This window comes from Otolemur garnettii, unplaced genomic scaffold (assembly GCF_000181295.1).
Source record: "Otolemur garnettii isolate 467f Iridium unplaced genomic scaffold, OtoGar3 scaffold00066, whole genome shotgun sequence".
Classification (NCBI taxonomy): domain Eukaryota; kingdom Metazoa; phylum Chordata; class Mammalia; order Primates; family Galagidae; genus Otolemur; species Otolemur garnettii.
Window position 1 is genome coordinate 7,616,081 of NW_003852461.1, and position 19,832 is coordinate 7,635,912.

The following is a 19,832-nucleotide window of genomic DNA, read 5'->3' on the forward strand; positions in this document are numbered from 1 at the left end:
GTGATACCATGGAGAGTAAACTCTGAGACCCACTGATGGCTAAATCCATTAGCAGGGGGGTGGGAGGCAAGGTGGCCTTGCCTCTTGGTAAGCAGCACAATAAGATGAAGTGGAGCTGAGGCCAAATTCTCCAACTTTGAGATTAGAATTTCCCATTGGAATTAACTTTCTCTAATAAACAACTTTGAGCCAATGGTGATTATATTATTATGCTGAAACCTAGCATTATGATGCTATATTGTTGAAATGACATTGTAAGGAAAATCATTGATTTCTATGAGATTCAAAAAATGTCATCTGGTTAGGGGAACCAAGGGTCCAGTTTTCCCAAGACTAAGGTAACCCAAGGACCTAGGTCTTTCAGTATCCACCTGGGAAAGTCCAGGAAAATCAGGATGAGTTGGTCACCTTACCTAGACTCCATTTCAATGATGTTTGCTATCTTTAAGAAATTGGCTTCCTTTCTCTGCTCCTTCCAACTCTATAACCTCTGCACAGGGTGGGTGTGCACATGGCAAAAGAACCCTGGATGTCATTTAATAGTAGTGTGATATGTGGCAAGTCAACTAATCTCTGCAAACCTCTGATCCTCTGAGAAATGGAGACAAAAGCCCCTGCATCCCACACCTCACAGGACAGTTGTCAAGGGCACGAGGAGTCAGTGTTCTGAAAGCACGTTGTGCCTTGCTAAGTACTCCCAGAACATGAACATAAGGTACAGCCACCTGATGTCATAGGAAGTACACAGACAGGCTTTGGGACAGGCAGATCCTGGTTTCAATCTCAGCCCCAGCACAATCTCGGACATATTATTTTATCTCTGATGTGATCTTCCTCTGTAAATGGAGATTCAAATTACCTTTCTCATAGAATGTTGAGAAGATTAAAAGAGATGCTGGTCACCAAGTGCCCAGTATATTTGGAGCTCCAAAGTATTAGTTCCCTTCTCTGTGATTATAAGACATTCAAAGACTTAATGATAGTCTTTTGCAGTTAATGCCATGAATAGCATCATTATGCTTGCTTCCTGAAGTGAAAAGCCACAATAACACTCCTCCCTGCTCCCAGGACCCCTTTGATGTGGCAGGGGGTGGGAAAGAGTGTTACTTCCACTTGGTATAACCAAGTCAGGAAAGGCTGCCCCACTCCTACGCACAGAGGGGTAAGAAGTTGCAGGCCTAAGGGGCCGGAGGATGAAATGCATGGTGACCTTGGCATCTTGGAGCATCAGATCTCTGACTGACACACCTATTCAGTAGTTCCTTCCGTAAATTGAATCTAATATAAACAGACTTTTAAGAAATCACCCCCCCAATACATAAATATACAAGCCCAGCCTGTCCTAGCAGGGAAAGAGGGGTAAGGGTGGGAGTCTCAGCTGAATGTCTCTTTTCATGCTGGGATTTTATAACATTTCATTTCTAAACAATTTCATTCATTCACCAAATATTTCCTAAACCAGATATTCTGTGTTTTGAGCATTTAATTTGTACTAAACATGGCACAGAATAGGTCTGAATAGGTTCTGTTTGGCTAGATGTTCCGAAATACAAAGAAACAAAGAGTTACAATCCGGGGCGGAAAATACGTCCAGGGGCGGACATCAGGAAGTCCGATGAAGGATGGTAGCAAAAGAAGGTTCAGAAACTCCACTGGGGGCAGTGCTGGAAGGAACCACACTCTTCTAATAAGTGTGAATGCACGCACAGGATTGACGGTAGTTTCCCTCAGCACCCATTGTCTCTGCTATGGCACATGGCCTCTTCCAGGGACCCTGACAGTGAATCTGGGCAGTGGGATTTGAGCACACAGGGTGATATATAGGTCCAGCAAGGCTCTGTCACTACAGTGAAAGCACACTGGCCTTGCCCCTTTGTGGTTGCTGTGCACATGGAACTCGGGCATGGTAGTGAACACTCTTGGACCATGTAGCTGACAGCAACACTCAAGAATGGCAGAAAAACAAGAGAGGAGAGGCCTGGATCTTTCCTTCATGAAGCAGAGCCACCACAGCAGCAAGGCCATTCATGTGACAGAGAATTGAACCTCTGTCTTGAGTATACCTCTGTTATCTCCAGTCTCCATAACATGTCACGTGTTCCTTTACTCCTGCCTACAGTGCAAGTTATCTATCTGGATAATCTCTGCATATTTCTACAAATCAACTTTCAGACATTGCACACAGCAGAGATGTCCAAACACTCACTGTTAGGAAGTGATGAATTATTGTCAGAAGCCCAGCTAAGTGCCTTCGTTAACCCTCTAGGAGCTTGAATGTCACTCAGGGTTGATAGCCTGAAGCCTTCCATGTCTCTATGGAGGAGGCCAGTGTTGGCAGCTTCCTGAACTGGCAGCTTCCTATTAGTTTCTGTGGCTCTTCTCCTTTCAGTGAGAGCTGTTTGAGTGAGGGAAGTCCAAATCCCAAAGCTGTGTGAGGCAGGCGAGTTTGAGAAGCCACCTTCTAGGCCTTAGCCTCAATTCCCTCTAGGGCAGCAGGTCATGCAGGTCATGACCCCTTTGGAGGTTGAACAACCCTTTCACAGGGGTCACCTAAATACATCCTGCATATCAGATATTTATATTACGATTCATAACAGTAGCAAAATTACAGTTATGAAGTAGCAACGAAAATAATTTTACAGTTGGGGGTCACCACCGTATAAGAAATTATATTAAAGGGTTGCGGCAGTGGGAAGGTTGAGAACCACTGCTCTAGGGACTAGGGACTAAAGTGCTTCCTCACAATTCCTTTGCTGGTTTTTTGCCGATTCAGTTCCTGAGCTCCTGTGTTGGGTCTAAAGTGTAGATCATGAACACTCAGGTGAAGAATCTGTTTAATTCATATTTTTATCCCCAGTGAGCACAGGACCGAGCATGACACACTCATTGAATGTTCAAAGGCAAAAAGAGCCAATGACTGATATATTTCCCCATTTCCCTCTAAGCAACCTTCCATGTTTTTCCCAGTCTCTGCTCCAACCACTACGAGGAATATCAAGGAGTCCTGCTGGGTGGCTGGCACCTTTCTGGATACGCTTCCGCAGCCCACTTGGATTCTCAGGCATCACTCACATCCACCTGTCAGATTATCCAGCTTTCTTACTTAGAGTTTCATTTGCAGTCTTTTCTTCCAGGTAAGGCAGTGCCTACTGATTTGACCAAGTTGGGATTCAAAAACCCAAGGCTTGGCCAGGTGTGGTGGCCTATGCTTATAATCCTAGCACTCTGGGGGTGCTGAGGCAGGTAGACCACCTGAGCGCATGTGTTCAAGACCATCTTGAGAAAGAACAAGACTCCATCTCTAAAAATATCTGGGTGTTGTGGTAGGTGCCTATAGTGTCAGCTACTCAGGAGGCGGAGGCAAGAGGATCACTTGAGCCCAAGAGTTTGAGGTTGCTTTGAGATATGATGCCACAGCACTCTACCCCAAGCAGCAAAGCAAGACTCTATCTCAAAAAAAAAAAGAAATAAATAAAAAAAGAAAGAAAGAAAGAAAGAAAGAAAGACTATGAAACTAATTTATAGCTTTCATATGAAAGCTATAACCCAATTATAGCCCAAGGAATATGGGGAAAGGGGAAAGGGAGGGGAGGGGAGGGGGGAAGATGGGAGGAGGGAGGGTAATTGGTTGGACCATAACTACCATGCAGCTTACAAGGGCACATGTAAAACTTACTAAATGTAGAATATAAATGTCTTAACACAATAACTAAGAAAATATCATGTTAAGCAGTTTGATGAAAATATTTCAAATTATATATAAAACCAGCACATTGTACCCCATGACTGCATTAATGTACATAGCTATGATTAAATAAGAAAAAAGAAAAAGAAAAAACAAGGCTAGAATTGAGCCAGGTGGCCAGGATCACCAAGTACAGTGGAAAGGAGGTTCAGGATCTCCCATCAAGACAGTGGTCAGTGATCAAATATGACTCTGGATTATAGAATCTGCTCCAAGAGAACAGGCAGAACAAAGCTAGAGGACCCAGAAGGCAGAGACTGGGAAGGTGGGGGGCAGGAAATCAGGGAAAAGGTGTCTCCACGAAGCTCCTGGCTGGACAGAAAGCCACGGAGGGCTCTGAGATAAATCAGACAGGCCTGGCTCCTGGCTTGGGCCACACTGTGGTCATATTCTTCGGTGATCCTAATTCTCGGTCATGAAGAACAATCCCAGTGTGTCAGTTCAGCTCCTGCAAACGGCAGACGTCAAGACAGAGTTAGAGCATAAGAAAGCAGTGCCTGTAAAAGAGAACAGGAGAGGGAGAAGCAGCAGCAGGCAAGAACAATCTTTACTCTGCATTGCAAACCAGGTACTTCTGAAAGGAGAGGAGACTGAGGATTGGGCAGAAGAGCCTCAACTTGGTACAGCTCAAGAAAGTCTCCACAAGCTCAAGCAGGAGCTTCATTGCAAAGATTTCCACATAAGAAGCTCAGGATAGACAAAAATGACATCTAGCTTTGTCCCTAACACATTGTAACTTGCTTCCCAGTTTCCAGTCTGACTCAGAGAGCATTGGGGCAAAAAGTACCTTTGAGATAGTTGAGGCAGCATTGTTGGAAAGAGCTCTGTGATATGGAAACGTCCTGTATCCGCCCTGTCCTCTGTGGTAGCTGCTAACCACAGGCAGCTGTAACACTAGTGTGACTGGGAAACTGAATTTTTTCATGTAATTAGATTCAATTAATTTAAATTTAAATAGTCATATGTTGCTACTGTTCAGACAGCCCAGATGTTGAGTCCATTTTTTTTAACTGCAGAAACTGAGGCAGAGTGAAGTCTATCAAAATATACCTAAGAAGTTAAGGGTAGACCTAGGACTTAAACTCCATCTGTTTGAATGCAGCCTTCACTACATCAGCCACTCCTGAGTCAGGGTGTAGAGCACGTAACTTCCATTTAGAAACTTAGACTTTCATTTCCAAGTCACTTCACATATTTTGGGGGTCACAGATTCCGACGTTTCTCCAAAATTTGCAGTTAATTTCATGCCTGAAGATGTCCCTCTCTTGAAGCCAGCTCCTTGTCCTTCATTCCTGTGTATTTGTACATGGCTCCTGTGACCTTTGCTGCTTAGAAAGTCTTCTGATCTATTCTGCCTTTCCATACACAGGTGTTGTGTTCCTCCGTTGTTGTGTAGACTGCCACCGCCTGCTCCCAGCACTGGACCCAGGCAAGCTGCTGTGGGGAGGTGAATGTTCTGTCTGCAGTCCTGACTGCAGCCTTTGTGTTAATCCACCCAGATCCCCTGCTGAGCCCAGGGTCACAAATCCTCTCGTGGGCCTTTTTCTCCTCCCAATCTAATCCATCACCTGCAGCCCAGATGGGGAGACCACAAATCTCCAGGAATGCATTCCTAGCTGAGGACATGTGATTGCTCCAAGGCTTACCATTCATTCCAGGACCTGGAATCTGCAGCCTTGGAGAACACACACTTCCCCTGGGCCTAAGATAGGAGAGCACTTTCCCTGCAGCATCTGAAACAGAGCCTTCACTGGAACCGAAAACATCTCCGAACAAATCATCACAAGAAAGGACTTTCAGAGCTCTCCTCCAATCTTCCAATCCCACTGACCCTGAATCCCCCTCCTTTTTGAATAAAATTATCATCACTTGCAAAACTCCCACAGATACTCTTGTCATGTGGGACCTCTCCCCCTTTGCCTGGGATGGCTTCAGCCACTAAACACTGCTTACATCCCACTCTCTCAGTTCTTTCTTTTTAGTAACAGCATCTTCTGTCATTTTAACACTTGCTTCTCTGTATCTAAAAATGAACTACAGAACTGATAGGTAAAGCAATCAGGCCATTAAAAGTATGTGTTGGTCAGGAAGGTTTTGGACTTAGCTTGAAGATGGAAAGTATGCACCAGAACCCCTGTAACACAGAGCTCAGCATGTCCTCTGGGTAGGGAGCATCACATTCATATGCTGTACCAGGCAGACTCACCATGTGTCTGCTACCCACAGCAGCCCAGGTAACATGAAGAGTGACCATGAAGAAGTGCATTAATGTACATAGTTACCATTCAATAAAAAAATAAATAAATAAATAAATAAAGAGTGACCAGATATAATAATATGGTTAACTTCCATTTATTTATGCTTGCAATGCAACATGATGCAATCCTGTTCTGAAAACCTCCATAAACCATGAAAATTCATCAAAGGCAGCTTTTTTATTTGTTGTGAAATCCTGACCCTTTTGGATACTGGATGTAGTATGATACTAGAGAACTATTTCCATAAGACAAAAGAACATTATGTATAGTGCAATGATATAATTTCTTTACTATTTATTTTTATTTCAAATTAATATGAGAGTACAAATAATTAGGTGACATTGTTTGAGTTTCTCAGGTAAAGTTCAAGTTGTAGTTCACCCCTTCACCCAGGGAGTGTGCCATATACCCTACATTGTGCCCATTAGATGAGAGATTCACAAACCCCTCCCTGCTTCCCTCCCTCCCTCCCGTTTCCCCACACACACTTGAATTAAATTGAATTTTTGTCTTGTGTAGGGATGTAATAGTTCATCTACTAGTTTCACATTAGTATTGGATTACATTGGATACTTGCTTTTTCATTTTTGTGATACTTTACTAAGAAGAATGTTTTCCAACCCCTATCCAGGTTAATACAAAAGATACAAAGTCTCCATCTTTTTTGTGGCTGAATAGTGTTCCATGGAATATTCATAATCCCAAAACATGGAATCAACCCAAGTGCCCATCAACTCAGGTATTAATCTGTTCATGAGTTGATGGACACTTGGGTTGATTCCACTTCTTGGTGATTATGAATTGAGCTGTGATAAATAATCTAGTGCAAATGTCCTTATGGTAAAATGACTTCTTTTTCTTTTAGGTAGATACCTAGTAATGGGATTGCAGAATCAAAGATGATAGAATTTAATTGTTCAAATCAGGACATTCTGAAAGTGAAAGGGGGCATTACTAACAATATGCTAGGCAAAGAATATAAACAAAGATTATTCTTGGCAAACTGGTGTGTGGTCACTCTCACCTTTATGAGAGGAGAGCTCTTATCCTGCAGTGGTCAGGAAGCTATGGGATACTGGGGGAACTAACAAAGCCAGTCACCACTGTGTTGTGCACAGAACATTAGCCACAGACAACAACCCTGTGGGGCCAAGGCTAAGGAAATGGGGGTGAAAAGAAATGAGAAATAATGTCAACCAAGGACCTTAAAAAACCTGGGGTACAGATGCTAAGTGTGGAGGGGCCATGTAATTGAGTAATGACTAGAGACCAGTGGCTGTCACTTGGAAAAGTCTGGTGAGATTGAAGGACTTGCAGGTACACAACCTAGGCCATGGCTTCAGCCACCTGCTGACCTTTGAGGATCATGTGGTTATAGGTAGGGATGAATTAAGGCCTATGAGTAAAACCCCTGCCTGCTAGATGCAGCTGCCACTGTTTCCCACAGGTTCTTCATTCTAGAAGGAGGCAGTCACTATTAAAAATAGAATAGGCATCCTGAAAAAAAGGTCCTTAATCTTTACTGGTACACAGAGGTTACCAGAGGCTGGACATCATTCATCTGGGAATATAGAGGGCTGAAAGCCATAGAAAATGTAAGATCGTTTTTTATTTTTCTAGTTTTGCTGAATAGTCTCTTGAGATTCTGTCGTCATTAATATATATGGTCTCACTCCGAGGGCAGGTGACTAGGAGCATTCTAAGTTATAAAAATAAATAAATAATGCCAACACTGCATTTCTGTCTCAGGCTGCCTGAACATATGAGGAAAATGGAATTTCTTTTTAAACACTGAAGGATAGAATATTAAGACCCTCAAATACCAGGCTTGATTCCTAGTGATATTCTTTCTATGTTCTGATGTCTTTTATTCAGCATTTTAAAAGATCACTATAGCAAATAGAGTCATATCCTTACGTAATAACACTTAAGCTACAAAGAGTAAGGAAACGAAGGCCAGAGACATAGCTAACAGCACAGAAATAGACACAATCAGAGTGGGAGTCAAAGTTTACTTCTGCTATTTACGCATAGGTCAGCGTAGATTTACCAGAAATTTGGTAGTGTAGGTGAATATGAGGCAGGCTATGATGTCAATTAGACCAAAATTCGTATCTTTGGCCCCACTTCTTCCAACTCCAGGACCTCAAATAAGACCCTCTCAATGAGTACCTTACTCCCTACTTTATAACATGATTACCAAGAAAAAAATGAGACTGTGTCAATAAATTGCCTAGGATTCAGGAAGCTCCCAGCACAGCTAACTTCCTTCTCCATTTCTCTGGCTGACACATTTCACATCCCATTGATCTTGAGGGTCAACATTACTCATTCAAATCTCTTTGTAGTAATTCTCAACCTCTGCTGTTGTAATAGTCACCTGAGGCATTTTCTAGAAATGCAGTGTCAGCAGGATTATTGTGAAGCACAGGAATCTAGATTTTAACGTGTAACCCTTCCTGACTTCCCTTTCTCACACTTCCACCCTGAGACTCAGATGCAACTGGACTATAGACTACACTTGGAAAACTCCTAAACAGACAGAAATCACTTCAATGTACTATCTCAGTAATTCCTGAACTTTTCTCTGCTTCAGAATCAAATGTGGCGAAAATTCAAACTACAAATTTAGGAGTCCTTCACGCAAAGAGACAATAACTCAGTGAGCACGGCCTGGGGTGTGCATTTTAATAAGTTCACCCGCAATTCTGATGATTGGCCAGGTTTGGAAACCACTGCCTTATCCTGCAAGATTGTTGTCCTACCCATTTTGATTTCAATGGCTAATTTGCACTAAATCACCCAAAGCCATCCCATGCTGGACATTATTTTTCTACAAGAGTGGAAGGATTTTGTTATCTAACATTCTAATCAGAGACACTCATGAATAAGGCATTACTCACAGGTGTTCATAATAATGGCCTTGCTTTCCACAGCCAGCTGGGATTTGAGGCCGATCTTCACTTCTTCACTTTTTTGTTTGTTTAAAAAAACACACACACACACAGCGCACAGGTGATAGCAAAGTTCTTATGGGAGAATATCTCATGTAAACACATTCATTTAATCATGGAAGAAGGTGAAAAGAAAGAGGGACCATGGGGTTCATAGATTGCAGCCTAGTTTTTTAAGATAGTGAGAAATGGCTGAATGGACAATCTTTAAATAAACCTAACAGCTATTGAGTCTATTTTATGTCTGTACCAGACTAGTAATTGCAGCCCATCATCCAAGAAACTCAGCTGAAGGAGACCTAGGAAGGCCAAGAAAGACTCTGACATCTGTTTTAGCAAAAATCTCTATGACTGTCGTCCACATATTTTCAATTTTCCCATTTCCATTAGTCTCTATGGTTCTCCAATCTTGGAACCACACTCCAGTTTCCAAGTGCACATAGACCTGTTTTACCAGCTTCCTCCTCAAATCTAGCCCACATGTGCTAAGCTGCCAAGATTTTTAGCTTTGAGTGAGAAGCATTCTCTAACACCAGACCTACCAACTAGGCCAACTCTAGTTCTTACCGCTACAAGTGAGGCATTTAGACCATTTGACAGCATTCCAATAAATACATAGATCACAGAGGCTTCGCCTGTGCAAACAGTGGCATACTCCAGAAAAAAACTCATCATCACTGCATTCTAGATTAGAACCCTAAATTCCCATTGTTGTAGAAAATAATTAAATGCTTCTTTCTGCAACTGTGTATTAAATTGTTCAGAAACTTTTGTATTTGTGTTTAATCAGAAGTCTAAAACATTAACTTTAAGAATGCCTTGAGAAATGGAATAAATGTTTGCTGAAAGATATCACCAAATCTGTGAAATTTCTGTTTTTCTAACACACCCCTAGTCAACCCACGAGATGCCCCCCTGAGGAAAGATGATTATTCCTATGCACACAGTTTGCTTTTACTTAGACTATGGGCCTTCATAATGTATGTTTTATGACTATAAATATTCACTACTCTTAATAATCTTCACCTACAAGAAGATATATTGTCAAAGGGCCCTGTCACGAGCAAATCACTGGTTAACTGTGTAACATTTTCTATTATATTATTTTTTTGAATCCCTAAAAGAAATAACTACCAATAAGCAGTTTTTATTGTGCCTGATATAATGCCTATGTTTTAAATCAGTATATTTCCCACTGCCCTAAAAATTCCCTTGCCACAGAAATCACATTCTTTGACAGTCTTCTACCATTAAGGCTAAGTAGGAAAGATCAACCCAGGAAACAGGGAACAAACTACTCAGAGCTGATTCTCTTCGGTACTGAGCAAGGCTATATATGTGCATCTGACAAATAAGTTTGGGAACTCATCCTAGGAAAAGCACTACATACCTCATTGCTGAACGTCACCACAGTCACATTTGAAGTACTCCTCTTGGGAAGCTATGCACTGACACTGCACCTAGTCCACCTTTTAAAGCAATTTTAGAACTCTTTCTGGAACAGCCATCAGAGCTTGATGTCCTGAATGTCATCAAAATGTCTTCCTGTCAATATTTCCTTTATCTTTGAGTAAAGAAAAAAGTCACTGGGGACCAGATCAAGTGATTAGGGAGGGTGTTCCAATGCAGTTATTTGTTACAATCTAAAATCTCCCTCACAGTGTTGTGTGAGCTGGTGCACTGTCGTGATGCAAGAGCCATGAGTTGTTGGTGAATAGTTCAGGTCATTTTCATCCAGCTTTTTCACATAGCTTTTTCAGCACTTCCAAATAGTAAACTTGGTTAACTGTTTGTTGGTACAAATTCATAACAATTCCTCTGATATCAAAAAAAGGTTAGCAACATCGTTTTGGCTCTTGTTTTGGACTGACAGAAAGTTTTGGTTGTGGACAATTGGGTGACCTCCATTCAGGGTTGTATTGGTACACCCATACTTCACCATCAGTGATAACACAGCCTAAAACATCAACTTACCTCTCCAAAAGGTCTTGGCAAACTTCAACTCTCTTTTGTTTTCGTTCATCAGTGAGCTCCTTCAGGACCATTTTTGCATACACCTTTCTCACGTCATGATTTTCAATTAAGATTTTCCTATCTGTTTGTCTATTGATGTTTACTTGGTCTGCTATGCTTCTCACAGTCAGCTGAAGATTTCAATGCACAACTTGATGAATTTTTGCAGTCTTTTTGTCAGTTCTGTTTGTTACTGACTATCCTAACCTCTCGTCATCAGTGACACTTTCTCTCCCCTCAGAAAAAAAACATTTAATCCATTTTCACACTGCCATTTTCTTCATGGTATGATCCCCACCAACTTAGACTAACATGTCCCTGATTTCACTTGCACTCTTGCCAAATTTGTTCACTGCTCTAATTCAAGCTCTGACATTTTAGCGACTGCACACAAAAACACACAACAATAGTAATGAACGTCACTCAGCAAGTCAACATGAACACAAATATATAGAGGTTATGAAACTTTACCAAGTTTTTGATACAATGCTGCTAACATAGGTACACAGAGGCAAGTCTGCAAACTTAACTGTCAGATCTTGTAAGTAAAAGCCAGCATTGGTAAGAATGAAATAGTTTGTTTGAAACCTAATAGTTCCCTTTTATACATGTTAAAATCCAGACTGACTTAGACCATAGGAAGTACTATTTGTTAATTGTTAAGGCAATACCTTTATTGATTGCTCTTTTTATTACAGCCACCAATGTAAGTGTTATAACTCCTTTGAAACTTACAACAGCCCTTATCTCACTTATTCACTAATATGCCCCAAGTTCCTAGCATATAGCCTGGTGTACAGTAGGTAACAAATAGTGTTAACTGAATGAACATTAAGAAATATACACTCTACTACTGTGTACATTTTGCAGATAAAGAAACAGAGGCATAAAACAGTTAGATATCTTTTCCAAAATTTTACCATCAGTAGTAGGAACTAGTATTCAGGATAAATAAACTGATTCTCATCAACTTCAAGTAAACTGCTCAAATTTATTAGGGCCTAAACAACTCCAGCTTCTCCAACTTCAATCCTATGCCCATTTCATAGGACTTATAGCCAAATAAAAATAAGTTTTATGCACACACACACACACAACACTGACATATAATTAGTGTCCATGAAAAGCCAGTAGCTTTTCTTTCAGCATGTCCAAAAAAAAAAAAAAAACAAACAAAATCATAGCTGTAAAAAGTGCTTTGAAAAATGTAAAAATATACCCATGCAAAGTGCTATAAAAATAATAATGATTAACATTTATCACAGATTTGCCCGGGGCCAGCCTCACAGGTCTTTCTTCTTTACTCCTCATGCCAATTGCCAGCTGCTTCCTGCCCTGACTTTTGAATGACAGCCAGGTTCTTCCCACATCTGTCAAATGAGGCTAGCAGCACCTGCCTCCTAGCAAACCCCATCCCTCCTACTACATCACCAATTGGTTGGAAAGGGAAGGAACCTCCACTTATTATGAATTTTATGCTTCAGGCACTTACTATTTATTCATTGACTTAACCATCAAATAGCGTGTGCCATACACTGTGCCATGAACCTGGAACATCCTGCAAGTGAGCAGGACTAACATGGCCTCTGTCCCTTCACAGAGTCCAGTGGAACATGGTCTTGTGTAATTCTACAAGTAATTCCTCAGATGGTTCCTCTTCATACCCTCTCCACATTGCACACAAGAAAATGAGGCAAAGCAAAGTAACTTGTTAACTTCATAAGGACAAGGTTGGATTTAAATATGCAGCTGACTCTAGGGCCAATGTAAAGTTTCTCCTTTTTGTTAATTTTTGCCCTACTTTGCCTACTTTTGCTGCAAAATAACACATAACCCTCAGTTCTTTCCAAAGTCTAGGAAAACTAAAGAAGGAGTAATAAGTAAGCTTAAGCCAGAGCAAAGGAGATTTGGCCTTACTGCCTCAAAAAGCAGTCCTCAACTTTTTGGCACAGGAAACCGTTTCATGGAAGGCAGTTTTTCCACCAACATGGAGTGGCGGTGGGGGTTGGGGGGAGAATAGGACAGAAGAAGGAGCTCTCAGGCACCAATGCCAGATGCCAGCTAGGGCTGGGCAACTGGAGAGTGGCTGTACATACAATTGAAGTTGGACTGGCTCACCTCGGTTGTGTGGCCTGGTTCCTAACAAAGGAGGTTTAGCCTTACTGCCTAGAACAGTGGTCTCCAACCTGACTGGCACCAGGCATCAGTTTATTGGAAGACAATTTTTCCATGGACGAGTGGGATGTGGGAGCAGGGAGTGATGGGACAGAAGGTGGAGCTCAGACTATGTTGCTGTGTGGCCTGGTTCCTAACAGGCCAGGGACTGGTCCCAGTCTGTAGCCAGCACATGGGTACCCAAGGCCAAGAACATGATTTATCTGACCCTGCCCATCTCAGTTCTTCTCAGGCCTGTCTTTTCTCACCCCATCAGCCCAGAGCTAGGAAGACATACCAAAGGGATCAAATACCTCAATGCCTGGGGTTTTCCAAGACAGAAACAGGACAGTGGCCAAATGACAACCTCCTAGAAGTAGCCCTTAAATTCACATCTTTTCTGTAGTTATAAGGGGTGAAAATTTCATATATCTCCAACTTACTAAAAGTTTTCTACTAAGATATTAAGGTTTTTAAAATTTAATATTCATAAGCTAAAATTAATATATTACTAGATTTCCCAAGGATATAAATTCCATTTTCTACTAGAAGGCTGATTTCTTCAAATTGTTTTCTTAGGTTGCACAGATCTACCATAGCTCAAAGAGATAACTGGAATGCCTGAGATTTACAGGTATACAAAGGGAAATTTTTATCACTGTATCACTTGCATTGCTTTGAGTTGATCATGGTTTTATTTCTGCCATTCTCGCCTTGCAATTATCACTTACTGGGAGTTTAGCAGCAACATCAATTTACTCTATTGAGGGTTATCTGGTAATGAGGGATATGTGCGTGTTTTATTATCTAATAGTTAGGATATGCACATAGTATTACAATTCAAATATGAATCACCCATAAACTCACTGATGAATCAGAGGTAGAGACAACCACAATCTTCTGTAATGTATGGAACATTTGATTGACATTGACTGTGAATTTGAGCCATTCAAAGCCTTGACATAATAGTGTTCTTCTGGTATGGCTGAGTAAGTGCCGACTAAATCCTCCATCCTGCAGATAACTATGAACTCGAGACAATATATGAAAAAACACATACCTACAGTCATTAGAGAGAGAGAAAGAGAATTTTCTGTAGAGAAGAGAACAGCAGAGCAAGTGCCACTTTTTTGTATAGATTTAACCATGAGGGCAGGCCATTGTTGGCACTACTATATAACTAAACTCCAATAGAAATCCTAAAAGAAAGTCTGCAGTCTTTCTGCTCCAAAGAACATTCACTGTAACCACAGCTGCAGTAAAGTTAGGGAAAGAGGTCTCACAAGAGAGAGAACAAGCACAGAAAGCACCAAATTCTATGTGTAAACTCTGTCCAAACATCTGGCTACAATAATGTATACAATCATGTATACATAGGGAAAATTATTAACAGCTAAAATGAGAATAATGGAACTTGAACTAAAATTTTCAATGCTTCAAAAGGGACAAATTTTTAAGTATGAGCTCAGTTAACATTTTATCAAAACAAAACTTAACACTCTTAGGAAGAATATACAAAATACATGATCTGCATATGTAATAGTAACAAAGCACAAGACACAACAAAAAAAGAAACAGAAAAATTTGATCTATTCTCAACACAGAACCCCAAGATGACTCAGAAGTTGGAATTTGCCATCAAGTATTTTAAACTGCTATTTTACTTTATGCCAAATGAAATAAGAGATGCTCACAATAAATTTGAAAATAGAAAATTCTGGTTGGGCATAGTGGCTAATACCTGTAATCCTATCACTGTGAGAGGCCAAGGTGGGAGGATGGCTTGAGGTTAGGAGATCACGAACAGCCTAAGCAAGAATGAGAACCCATCTCTACTAAAAACAGAAAAAATAGCCAGGCATTGTGGCAGGCCCTGGTAGTCCCAACTACTCAGGAGACTGAGGCAAGAGCATTACTTAAACCTAGAACTGAATTATGATAACACCCTCACCAGGGTGACAGAGTGAAACTGTTAAAAGAAAATAGAATGTCTCGTTAAATTTATAGATATTTTTAAAAGAACCAAAGGAAACCCTAAAAACAAAAATATAATACTGTATCTTAAATTTAAAAATTCACAGTTTGGACTTCACAACAGAGTGAAGAACACAGAGCTAGCCAACAAGAAGACAAATGAACCAAAATATCCAATCTGAAGAAGAAAAAGAAAAAAGAGAGAAAAAGTAAGTGAATCATTGAGAACTTATAAACTAATAGTAAGTTGTCTAACATATATGTGATTGGAGTCGCAAGGGGAGACAACAGAAAACATTTTTTGAAAAAGTGACTGAAATTTCATGAAAGACAAAAATTTATAGACTTAAGAAGCTCAATGAACTCAAAGCAGAATAAATACAAAGAAATTCTCACCAAAGCACATCATAGTCAAACTAAAGATGAGACAAGCTTAGAACTGGCCAGAGAAAAAAGAATACAAGAGTGATTCAGATGATCACTGACTTCTCATCAAAAACAACGGACGCCAGAAGACAATGGATTAATATCTTCAAAGTGAGGAAAGAAAATAGCAGTCAACCCAGAATTCTAACCTAGCAAAAATATCCATCAGGAATGAAGGTAAAATAAAGACATTTTGAAGATGAAGAAAAACTAAGACCATTTGCCATTTCAAAAGCAATTCTCAAAAAAATTCTTCTGACTATAGGCTGACAATAACTTGGAAACTCAGATCTTCAGGAAGGAAGTATTAAATGCCTAGGTAAATATAAAAAATTGTTTTTCCTCACAATTTTTATATCTATCTAAAGTTAAAACTTACAATGTTATTCTGGTGGGTTTAGAAAATAAATCTGAAACCAGAGCATATATAGCAACCATGGGTGGGACAGGTCTCCTTAGCTGCAGTTTTTGATATTTTTTACATGAAATAGCAAAATAATATTACTATTAAAATGTGAAATGTATATGGTAATCTCTATGGCAACCCACTAAAAAGGCAATGCAAAAAAAGTACAACTAAAACAAATGAATTCGAAAATGTTTTAAAAACAGTCAAATAGTTAAAAGAAAATAGTGAAGGCAAAACAAAGGAACAAATAATCAGAGGGTAAATAGGAAACCCAACCAAAGTGAATGTAATCCTAATTGTCAAGTTATTCTGAAGTCATTGGCCATGGTTCTATAATATTAGAGCAAGAATATAAACTCATGCTTTTCATTTAAAAAGTAATAACCTATTTTTGTTCATTCTTCTAAGGTTATTTATTAGCATCAAAATTTTAGAGACTTGGAAAGTGGCAACATGCAGGGTAACTGGCCTACAGCTAAAACACTGGCAGTCAGTGCCCTAAAGATGATCAAAAAGCTCCTGATGTGTTAGCCCTCAGTATAATTTTCAGAGTCCTATACTACATACTACTTCAACTTTTTCTCCCATTTCACTTTATCTACTATATGCCTTTGCCCATCATGGTCCCCCTTCCTGGATACCTTTATCTCTTTGCCTCTTGACTAACTTAGTCTTTTATAGCTACCTAACCATTGCCCTCTTTCTTCCCTCCATTCCATTCTCCACAGAGCAGCCAGATGAGTATGGAAAGAAAAGGGATCATCCATTTAACAAATACTTACTGAGTTAACACTGTGTGCAATGCATGAATGCTGGGAATGTGGTAACTCAGCAATAAAAAAACAGATTTTGTCTTTCTCATAAAGCAATAGGAAATTATTAAAAGTTTTTGAGCAGTAGAGTGCAAGGTGAGATCTGTGTTTATGAAAGCACTCTCTCTGTGAAGAGCAGGCCAGAGAGAGATGAGGAGGTGTGTAGGGAGGAGAGGTGCAGGGCTGTGCTGTAATGCTGAGAGGTAAAGATCACTTGGATATGGCTTATAAGAGTAAAATTGGAGACACTGTTGTGAAATTAATGGATCTGAGAAAATTCTAGAGGGAAAATGCCAGGATGTGGTGATGAAGTGGTTGGAAGGGGTGAGAGAGAAGGAGGTTTCATGGGTGAATCCTTGTTTTCCTTTGTGGACATCCTAGTGAAGACAGTGCCCTTTGCTGAGTTAGGGGACAGGCAGAAGTGAAGAGCATAACTTCATTTTAAGTTTAGGTGAGTCGAAATTCTCTATCTAGAGATATCAGATGGATAGTTTGATTTGTCTTATTCAAGCAGTAACTCGTACTCAGTATAGTACATATTCCAAAATAAACATTCAATACATATTTGCTAAACGGCTATTTTGGAATCAGAGGAAAGCAAACCATTTGTTAGGTGTGGACTCCATGTGGCATTCTGACAGGCGTTTTATCTACATCATCTCATTTAATTCCACAGTAACAGTTGGTCACTCTGATACTGTGATTTCAATTTTACAGAGTTGGGAACAGGCTCAGGGAGATAAAGTAACACAACAAAGAAACCCACAAATCTAGATGAAACTCAGATCTGCTTATTTAGAAATCCCTTCTTTGCTCTTTTTGCAAAGAGCAAATCTTTGCTCTTTTTTTTTTATTAAGTCATAAACACATAAATCATGTATACATTGATGCTTTTATGGGGTACAATGTGCTGATTTTATATACAATTAGAAATGCTTACATCAAACTAGTTAATATAGACTTCATCTCATTTACTTAATTATTGTGTTAAGACATTTACGGAAAGTCTTTGTACTTGCCCTCCCCTTACCATGTGACATTTACTTTATGAAAAATGAAACGGCTTCTTCCACTCTGTCTTAGGAAATCTCTCCCTCTTTCCTTTCCCATGCTCAAGATTATGGATAATGCCGCATATTTTATTTCATTTAATTCTTGCCATGATCCCTCAAGATGAAATTCCTCCTTTGCTCCCATTCAAGATTAAGGGAAGGGAATTTGTAGAAAAATAAAAACTGAAAGATGGAAAATGCTTCTCAGTGCTACAAGATTATGGATGGACCCAGCACACTGTACCCCATGATTACATTAATGTACATAGTTATGCTATAAGAAATTAAAAAATTAAATTAAATTAAAAAAGATTATGGATGAACCCATTTTATGAGTATATAAGGGTAGCTGTCCAGAAAGTATCCAGCCACTGCACATGTGATTTTTATAGTATATGGCTGGATACTTTCTGGACAGCCCTTGTAGTCTTCAAAACTTTCAGGAAAGCTGAAATCTAATTTAATCCATTACATGATTATACTAAATTACTTAACCACATCAAAGCATCAATGGCCTCACACTCAGGGAAGGGACATTGTAAAATGGTTTTCAGATACATAACGCAGCCTCTCAGGTGCCTGAGACAGGGACGCCCACCCCTGAGTATAAAGCTTCCCTTACACTTCTGAGATCAAAACAACAGAGCCATTATTTGAGAGACTGGATGAAATACCAGAGCCATTTCTTATTAGCTTTAGTCATTAAAGAGAATTTAGTAGCCTGGCTATTTATGCTTCCCACCCCCCCTTCCTTTACAAAAAAAAAAAAAAAAAAGCTATCTTAATGGAATGAAAGGGCAGAAGATTTTGAAGATCAAGACTCTGGGTAAATTTCCCACTAATTACATTGTTTTCTGCTTTCAGAAAAGAAAACCAAAACCAGTTTTTCAATTTCCCTCTGCCTCTCACACTAAATATGTTAATATCTTAATAATATATTATTAAGCATACAGTCCTTCACTATGAGTAAGGAAAACTATTACAACATCACAACTACTTCCATCAGGACTAGTGAAAATACATGGGGTCAGTCTATATTCTAGAATGCTAAGTGCATTTTCCCATAACAGCAAGATTGCGAACACAAGTTGGATTCCCAGCAGGATCCAAAAGAGAAGGAAAGTTCTGGTGTTGATACAGGTGAACAGTGCTTTGCCACTAAAGCAAGATCTTAGGAATCTCAGAAACACAAAAATTATATCTCATCTCCCTCTCTCTCCCGTAAATGACTATTTTAAAGGCCCTGTAATGGTGAGAACTCAGCCTTTGTAAGAGGGGAATACCTGAGAAGATGGTCCTGCTTGGTGTTTACAGCACAAGCAGTGGGCAGGACAGCCTAGGTTTGACTCCTGTCTTTAATTTTTTTTTTTTTTTTTTTTTTTTTAGAGACAGAATCTCATTTTATCGCCCTCGGTAGAGTGCCGTGGCATCATACAGCTCACAGCAACATCCAACTCCTGGGTTTAGGCGATTCTCTTGCCTCAGCCTCCCAAGTAGCTGGGACTACAGGAACCTACCATGCTACCTGGCTATTTCTTTTGTTGCAGTTTAGCTAGGGCCATGTTTGAACCCTCCCGCCCCCAGTACATGGGGCCAGCGCCCTGCCCACTGAGTCACAGGCGCTGCCCAGACTCCTGTCTTTAGACACCTGTCCTCTGTGAGCACTGGACAAGGCCCTTTCTTTACTTGGTGCTTCAGCCTCAATATCTGAATGATGGAGACTAAAGTAGCACCTTCAGTGTTGCTGTGATCAAATAAGTTATCATTTCAACACACTTAGAGTAATTCCAGGCACAGAGCGAGCACCCAGTTAAACATCAGCTAGTTTTGGTGCTATGCTGCATATTTTATTTTATTTAATTCTTGCCATGATCCCACAAGATAAATATATTTATCTTCCATTTCATAGATGAAGAAACTGGAGCCTAGGAAGGCTATATAGTTATCCCAGGAAAGAACAGCAATAAAAGATAGATTTTAAAAGGCAGAGCCATATTTCTAATCCAGTTCTGAGTTCCAACGTCCAGGCTCTATA